General features: G+C 33.9%; 1 pseudogene; it reads right to left on the bottom strand.

The window, feature by feature from the left end:
* Positions 1–1,794: 1,794 nt before the first annotated feature.
* LOC122083558 lies at positions 1,795–9,699 on the bottom strand (annotated as a pseudogene).
* Between the last annotated feature and the right edge of the window lie 261 nt (positions 9,700–9,960).

The raw sequence follows: 9,960 nt of genomic DNA, 5'->3' as shown, positions 1-9,960 counted from the left end.
CAATCAATTAATCTCTTTTTTTCTATCAAAAAATATAATAAAATAAAATAAGGGAGAGAATTCTCTAAAAGGTAGTGTGTCCCCCACTAGTTCAAGAGTCAATTGGAGCACTAGTAGAAGCATCAACAAGGGTGGAATTTTTGCCTTTCGTGAGAGGCAAGGTGATCATTTTACCCCTCACTATGTTTTGGTGTAGGGGCCATACTACCTTTTGGCTTCTTTTTTCCATAAAATAATATCCTCGCTTTCTCTAACAATTTTAAAGTATTAATAGAAGATGAGGAAAAGTCAAATTAGTTTAAATCAATTTGCTTAATTAGGCAAAAGGGTCTTATAAAACTAAAACATAGAATTGTGATGTGGTGATTCCAAGTTGTATAATGGAGTGTAGTTTGGATTGGTTGTTCATCATATTTTTTACAATTATACTCATTAAAAAAATAATAAAGTATGACATACATAATCCAAAGTGCCATGTACTCAACATGTGTTTTCTTGCCTGATAAGGTGGTTTGTAAACGAAAATAAGAAAAGGCGTCTAAGAAAGTACATTCAACTTAATTTTTGTGACAAGCCTAACCTACAAAAAATTGGGATGCTAGAAATTTCCTTGAAACATAACACATCAATCAAAAAGTTGATCTCCTAAATTTAGTAAAGAATATTTCTTTTAATGAGAAACCTAAGCCATATGTTTTAAGTCAAAATTACCTCCCATAAGGTTGGCTCTAGGAACAATTCAAATTCTTGCTCTAGAAACTAATTTTGAGACTTTCTTATTAGGATGCATGACCATGGAAGGAAAACTTTGAAAGGACGAGAAACTCAGAAATTTAATCATAGTGAGAATTGGTACGAAAAATTTAGATATAAAAAAATAACATGATTGTTATTCAAGGAATGCATTAGACAAATTAAGATATATAATGTAGCAACAAGCCAAAAGTTCTTTTTCAAAGCTTAATGTGAAAAGTTTTTTCATCGGCTAGCTCTAGAGGGTGGTAGCTCTATGCTGACATTAAGTTTGGTTATATTAAATGGTGGTGTAGAAATTTTGGCTGTATGGATACATAAAAATGGTCTAAGGTTAGCTACATATCAAATTATAGAATGATTCAAGCATATACCCTCTTACGTGTTAAAATATTCACTTTTATTTTAGTATTGCATTTTACCTCTAATTAGTTATAACTTTACATGTGAGGGGAAGAACTTGGGCTTTACTTGTCCACAAAATTGCAGCTCTATCCAATGTGTTATGTGGCCAATATATATTTGTACATGGAGGTCTAAAAATATTGTTGGACTACTGAAACTTGTCCATAGGTTTATAGGCATGCATGAAGAATTTCTTTATTAATAAGAATGCACCTCTATTTAATGCAGAGACTTTGTTCCTTGGTCAATATATCAAAGATGGAGAAATCTCTGGCCTTACTTAAGCTCCATTGATTGGAAGATTACTCATTGCCATCGTGAGGTTAATTTAGCTGCTGATTTCTTGGCTAAAATGGCTGCAAAATATGATGCGACAAATCCAGTGTCTGTGTGGCCCCCCTTTGATGTTTATGGAGCTGGAAATGGATGTGAATAAACGTCCCCGTTTCAGATTCATGTAGCTGTGCTCTCTGTCTCTGGGTCTATCGCAAATGGCTCCATTCCTTTTTATTTGTTGACTTTTTCTTCCATTGTATCATATTTTTTCCTCTTTAATATAATACGAATCTTTTAGGAAAAAAAAAAATGCAGCCTGCTTACATTTGAATATTCAAAACTCATTTAGCCTTTCAAAAGCTAGGAACTACATCTTTGAGTATACTCCTTAACAAGCTTTGAAAATGATGAGGACTTGTTCTCTAGCAATTTTGCTGGGGGATCATACTCCACTATAAGGCCTGCTTAAGAAAATAGAACATATATTAATTTTATTCAATAAGCACTATAAAATGATGAGAAGGCACATCATCATGTATACTAAGTACTAGCTACTGACCATTATCAAGAAGGAGGACCATATCAATATCAAGTATTGATGTTATCCTATGTGCAATTATGATTAAAGTAGACCATGAGAAGTGTTGTCTAAGTGTTTGTTGAACTAGATAGTCAGTTGCACTATCCACTGATGCAGTGGCTTCATCGAGTACTAACACTTTGCTCTTTTTGAGTAATACCCTTCCTAAACTGACTAGTTGTCTTTGGCCCATGCTCCAATTCTCTCCATTTTCAGTCACTGTGACAACCAACCATATAAAAATAGGTTATTATCTAATATCATATGAAAATGGGTTAACTATTCAGTATCTTATTTAAATTAACTTTTCTTCTTCTACTTTTGGTTGGAAAAGAGGTTTGGGGGCTGGTAGTACAGTTGTGCATTAGAAATTAGGTATATAATACAATAATAATTTTCAAGGATTGCGCACTTGTGCATAGATAAATTGATGTTTAGCAACTTTGATATAAACTATAAAATGAGTATAAGAAGAAACCAACCTGCAGAATCAAGCTTTTTTTCCTTCTTTCTAACTGCATCACCAAGTTGGCATTTATCTAAAGCCTAAGAAAACAAAAAATTCGTATCAACTTACCACATTGCTTGATTATTCAAGATGCTATAGAATTGATTATTAATCATGAGCTGAGCAAGAAATAAAAATGAACAAGCAAAGCAATGCCAAGTGAAAATAGAAATCTTGGAATAATAACATACACTTTCCACGTCTCAACTAAGAGAATATCTTAAGCCAACCTTGGCTAAAAGATGATCCGATGCTTCCAATGAAATGATTTCAATATCTCAGAAATTTAAAAAATTTAACAAAAACAAAAGAGATGACCATAAGGGAGAAGTTCATACAGAAACATGTCTGAACCAGTCCGATGTGTTTGTTTTGCATGTGAATCATCAATAAAAAGAAGATATGTCCATCCTAACTTTGTCACTGATTAAGATTACTCATCTGATAAAAGAAACTCACCTCCCAGATTTGTTCGTCAGTGTACTCTTCAAGCGGATCAAGATTATTTCTTAGAGTCCCCTCAAACATTGTTGGTTCTTGTGGGATGATGCTCAATCTTGACCGCAAGTTATGAAGTCCAATCTTGGAGATGTTGACACCATCTATCCAAATTTGACCAGTTACAGGTTCAAGCATACGAAATAAAGCTTGTACGAGAGTTGATTTACCACTTCCTGTTCGTCCAACAATACCGATCTTCATCCCTCCAGGGAAAACACATGTGAGGTTTCGCAAGACAAGAGGAAGGTGTGGGGCATACCGGACCTACAACATATTAAATAATCAAATCATAAAGCTTAGTAGCATTCAATAAGAGAGAAATTTTCTAGAAACAACAAGCTTTAGAGGATCTATTCCATAAAATTGAGAAATAAGTAGGGAGAAAATGACTTAAGGAATCTAGCTTGAGGATTACCTGCAAATCAATAATATCAACTTTTCCTTGTGATGGCCATTCACGATCTGGCCCATTGTCTTCCACCGACAGTGGGGGTTCACTAGGGATGTTAGAATATTGTAGTATTCTCTCAATAGATATAATTTTATTCTCAAGTATACTAAAATCCCACACGACTCCTTGCATACTGAAATCAAGCCCATATGTGACTGCTAAACCCATAGCACCTTTAGGAGAAAAAATAAATAAAAAATCATGATTTCATGTGAGCAATCAATAACGGTTGCCTTAAATGATGATTTTATAAGATTAGAAGTTCAAATTTTTACCAGGACTAAGTAACCCCTTCGGCATTGAGATCAAGAAAACCAAAGAGATGGCATATGTGATGGATGCCAACATATCCATACGAAAGCATAACCACTCCATGGCACCAGAGAAATGAAATTTGGGCCGAATATACCCATCCACCAACTTGAAGTTAGTATCAATAAACATCTCTTCTTGATCGAAGCATCTAATTGTGGTTGAACCTAAACTAGATTCAGTGAAATGTTGTATAATTGGAGCATGCGATACTCCAGCCAGTCGTGATAGTTCTCGTGCTGCAGATATGTAGTATTTCTACAAGACAATGTTTATACTAAAGAAAATTACACATATAAAAAATTGATATAATGACTATATATTATGTAAGAGAGTGATAGGGTTTTTTTTTTTTTTTTTCTAAAATAATGTATTTCTTAATGTGAGTTGTTTATGTTTGTATGGTTAGTAGTGACACCATGATCATTGATAAAATTGGAGGAAAATATTATATTCTATTTTATTTAATTCAATTCTTTTTTAAACAAGTATTGTCTTTTTAGTAGAAGTTGATTGAGTTATGGAATAATTTTTCCTGTGCTGGTAGGAAAATAATGGGACAGTCCATATGTGACCCCTCACTCCCCACCTATCTGCTATCCCCCACTATTGTACAGTCTTGATGCCCCATGGTAAATGGAGTTTAGGAAAACTTGGTCCTTGAGTTATACATATTACTTGTTGTTGACTATATCCCAAAATTTCTATTCCCAAATTCAATATTATAAAATTACTAAACAAGAATGTAATTGTATCCAAAATTTTTCTTTCTGCCAAGGTTTTATAACTTTGAAGTCAATTAATAACCACAAGTGTAAAACACATAAAATGTGCAATTTAATGTAAAAATACAGCATAGTGCAGCCTAGATAGTTCACTTAGGTTAAGTGCAATGGGATCCGGCTCCTCTCCAATCAATGGGTTGCCCAATTAGTTCCCAATTAGCTATCTAATGCTAGGAGGTGTTGGACATGCATCCCAACACATGGGCGCACTTCCCAGGTCTGCCCATCCGACGAAAGTCTAATTGGGCAGCCCAGTGGAGAGAATATTTTTCCAATTGCAATGCTTTTGCATGCTTATAATAAAGTATGTAGCCCACATGCTTCACTTAGTGAAAAAAAAAAGGATGTGAAGGAAATGTGGAAAAAAATAAGTGGAAAAAAGGCAATGTTTCTTCAAGAACTCGTTACAGAGCTGATTGGAGAAAAAATATCCATGTAGTTGGCCCTATATAGTTGGGATAAGTCTGAATTAAATTGGTTAATGAAAGATGGAAAGAAAGATGGAGCTGAAGGAGAATAAGATTTTGCCATTTTCGATTACTTAATTAATAATGCAGCACCGGTTCCTAAGTGGTCTAGCTAGATAGGTTTCTCTTCAGTAGACAAATATATGCCATATGCAATTCCATTAAGGCTCAAATCTTGTTGACATGGATTGTCTAAATCACCACCTTATCCATCTATTAAGTTTGAGCCTTGATTAATTGAGAATTTTCAACTTTTGTGACTTTGGATATGTTCAGTGTAGCCCTTGAAAATGCATGGGTGTGAAAATCCAAATAAGGGAGATATACAATGGAGATTGGGTCCAAAACATGACACTTGACTAATTCAAATGGAAAACTATCCAATGGACTGTTCGACTAAAGCATCCCTCCACATGATCCGAAATTAGTGGATCACTAGGACAAGGCTCTTAGTTCTTATAATTGACATTTCCCCTAATCCTCAATATTCAACTATTGAGAATTATTTATTAATTTACCATTTAATAACTTAAAATATTTTATCAATTTATCATTTTCAAATTATCTGCTGATATATTTTCATATTAATCAACTAATTTATTATATAACTGGTGCAAGAGGAAGAAACCATTTATTATTTGTTAACTTTTGTTATTTATTTAGTTATTTTTAGTATCAGGTCAATGCTCCCAACAAAACTAGTAAGACATTATTATTTATAGCCATATATATCTATAATATCTTATGCATATCAAAACACAACCAAATCTTTTTAGGTTGTACTTTGCACTTTGTCAACATTGGCCTTTTTAGGTCTTTGTTATTTTCCAAACAACTTTAGTAAGCAAAATGCTACAATTTTGCTTTAGTTTACATGAAAATATGTGATTGAAAAATGGATTTCTTTCGTATATTCTTTATAAATTTAAAATGAATATGAACGTATAAATCATCACTTTCCTTTCCACTCCAAAAATGTATACATCTGGTGGAATAAAAAATTAGAATTCTTTATCATGAACCAACATGAATTCTAACCAATTAAATATGGGGAAATTATGGTTGAGCTTGATTTAAAATTTAATCATAAAAGTGAAAGTGGCTATAGAAAATTACCAGGTAGTAGATGCATGTAACCACCATTGGAATAAAAACCAGTAACATTTTCCACGCAACCTGTGACATTACCGCAGCAGTTCCAAGGAATCTAATAATTGAGATAAGAAGTTCTTCAATTTGACATGGAATAGAGGTATCAACTGCACTTTGATCTATGGATACCTAAAAGAAAACTAAGTATATTAAAATCTATTATAGTGATCAAATAAGATCATCTACATCCCAAGAGTAAATAAACATATTTACTTACTCGATTTAGAATCCTTCCACTTGGAGTCGAATCAAAAAAGGACATTGGAGCACGAAAAATGCACAAATGCATTTTTTTGAAGAGAATAGTGGATGTCTTGTATCCAACTATTACAATGAACATGGATCTTATGAGTACACAAAGAGAACTTCCAAGGATCAAAGAAACATAAACAAAGAATAGAGTGGATCCTTTAACATCGGGTCTCACATCCTCCGAAATAGGAGTGGCCGACACCATCCAGTAATTACTAGTTATTAGAAGAAACTGAAAAAGAATTTGTGCAAGCACTATCAATGGTACAAATGCCCCCTTATATGCAGCGGTAAGATACTTCCAGTAGACTGAAAAGCTAACTCCACCCTTTTCTCTCATTTCTTCTTGGACAAGTTGTCCTTCTGGCTCAACCAATTTTTCTGTTTTGTAATTTTTTGTTTCCCCTCCCTCATCATCTTGAATAAACTTCTCATAACATAACATATTAACATCTTTCTCACCATTGATTAAGTTATCCAAATTAACTCCACGTTCTTCATAATTAAGGTCAGCTAAAGCTTTTTGATGTGCACCCACTAATTTCTTAAATTCAGTTCCTGACTTTAGGATTTCTTCATACTTTCCTGCTTGAGTAATTATTCCATCTCTCAAAACCTATCACACAAGGGAAGGTAAATAATCAGTCTCAAACTAGGTTGAGGAACTTGAAATTGGAAAATAAATGTGGCATATTCTCACCAAGATAAGATCAGCAGAACGCAAAAACTCTATTTGGTGGGTAACATAAATTACTGTTTTTGACTCCAAAATTCCCAACAAACATTCCTGTCACAAAAGGTTAAGATATTCATATTTTAGGCACTAAAAAAGAATATTTTTTTAATTAATAAAGCAATAAGGTTATACATATGATTATAATTATTTTTCATAATAATAAATAACATCAATTTTATACAATAACATGCATCTCTCAATATTATGTGTCAGTAAGTCTTGTCTAGTTTGACAACGATTATTGCACTCTTTTTAGATCAAAAGTTTTTGTTTGGTGAACAAAATGAGATTTAAAGCTTCAAGATATATTTATGTAGGAAAGCTTTAAGAGTAAACTTAAAAAAGAAATTACCTTAAATAGATGAGTTCCTGTGTGAGCATCCACAGCACTAAAAGGATCATCAAGTAAATAAATATCAGCATCATGATACAAAGCACGTGCAATTTGGATTCTTTGCTTTTGTCCACCACTCAAGTTGATTCCCCTCTCCCCTATGATAGTCTGATCCCCAAAGGCACACAATTGTAAGTCTTTCTTTAATGAACATGCTTGAAGGATCATCTCATACCTTTCCTTGTCCATCTCATTGCCAAATAATATATTGTCTATTATCTTGCCACTCTGTATCCAAGGTGATTGTGAAACATAGGCTTTCGTCCCATTCAATTTAATGGCTCCAGAAACCTTTGACATTTCACCCAATATACATGAAAGTAGGCTTGACTTTCCTGAACCAACTGAACCACAAACAGCCACTCTCATACCATGGTACACTTGTAAATTAAGATCTTTTAATATAAGCTTATGAGAATGATGGTCCCAAGAGAAATTTCCATTGACTATCTCAACTGCAACTTTGGTACAGTCTTTTCAAATTTCTTGTACTATATTAGGATGGATGTCATCGAGGTTGAGGAAAGAGACTATCCTAATGAGGGAAACTTTAGTCTGAATTACCATGGAGATTGTGTCTGGGAGATTATAAATGGACGACTTCAATATCTCAAATACTGCAAGTGCAGATAGAATATTCCCTGATTCTAGAGAAATTCCCATAAGTATACAGAACCCAAAAGTAATCGTGGATACAAACATAGGAGAAGACAAGTAGATGAAGGCAGTCATAGCTGATGTATAAAGTAAATTTTTTAACCTTCTTATTTCAAAATTTCTGAGCTCAATTATCTTAGCCAAAAACTTAATATCCCAACCTTGGAGCTTCAGAATCCTCATGTTCCTCAAAGCCTCAGATGTTGCCTTCATCCTTCGATCCTTTGAATCCATCAATTGCCCCTGAAATTTCTCTTGTAGCTTTCCCAATGGAATATTTGCCAACATCAAAATTATTGTAGCAACAAATGCTGCAAGTGAAGCAAGCCCAAGTCTCTTATACAAGATTAACAAAGCAAGAACAATCTGAACAGGAACCCTCCATATATCGTGCAAGTACCAACTAAAAAATCCAGTCCTCTCAACATCAACGCTCATCAAATTAATGCTTTCTCCACAAGTGTGACCTTGCTTTGATTGGCTTGAAAGCTTGAGACCCTTCTTATAGATTATTGCGAACAAGGCAACACGGACCCTCAAAGCCATTTTTCGTAATTGAAAGGATAAGTGCCTCTCTGAGAGGCACGTAATGAGCTTTGAAAGAAAGAAAATAAACACCAGCCCATAGCCTTTATATTTTAGATGATGAGGACTATTGAGATATTGAATAAAGGCAACAATAAAATATGGTCCAACATAAGAAGATAATGTACATACAATGGAAAATAGAGCTGTCCATATAATTTCTTTCCAAGTTGAGAGAATCAATGCTTTAACCAACTTGAGTGTGCTTACCCGACCACCATTACCATTGCCATTACTATCAGATTCAAGTTTATTTATAAAATGAGTAAAGACCACATTGGCACTATCACCACTGACAAGCTGAGGAACATCTTCAAGGTTCAGTGTTTTTCTATACCCAAGTGCAAGCAAAGGACCCATCCAAGAAAAAGTAATAATACTAAGAAGATTGGCATTTGCATAAGGAGTTATGCTATCACCATTGACTCTTGATCCTTGTCTATCATCACCATTGTTTTTACTAGAACCATTTTTCAAAAGTGACTCCAAAATATGGATATTTTCATCTTCTCGCTCTTCACCAAATAACACAACATAAAAAATGAACAAACTAGCAATAATGGATGCAGCATCAGAGACCCATAGCGACAATGGTAAGGATAAATGTTTCCAATACAAAACTATATGTATAATAAGATACAAAAAAGACATTAAGAAGTAGAATGTCCACCAAATCCTTAGTATAATGGGGAACCTGTGTTCACTTGAATGAGAAAACTTGATGTGCAAGTAAGCAGAGATCGCAAGCCAAGTGAGTGTTTTGAATGCAAAATCCAATGGAACAACAAGCTTTAGATCAGACCAACCATTTCTACACCCAGAGAGGAAGTTTATAATAAATAGGAGCAGATCATAGAATGAGAGACCCATGCAAGATATAAGGGTTAACCAATAGTATAAAAAATACGTATTCTTCAGCGTTAGTTTTGAATTTTCAAGGGTAGATTTTTCCTGTCTCTTGCAAGGCCAAGAAATTGATAAAACTAATAAAAAAATTAGGTGTGAAGAAGCAGAAAACCCGTGCAGGAAAATGGTAGTAGAAGATTGTGAAAAGAAGATCCAAATATCCGTATCACTCTCTGATTCTTCAAAACCTTCCATATTTGCTAATTTTCTTTTCTTCTATTTGTAATTTGGTGGCTTAGT

Source organism: Macadamia integrifolia, chromosome 7, assembly GCF_013358625.1.
Source record: "Macadamia integrifolia cultivar HAES 741 chromosome 7, SCU_Mint_v3, whole genome shotgun sequence".
In the NCBI taxonomy this organism is placed as follows: Eukaryota; Viridiplantae; Streptophyta; class Magnoliopsida; order Proteales; family Proteaceae; genus Macadamia; species Macadamia integrifolia.
This window is presented reverse-complemented; position numbering and strand designations above follow the sequence as displayed.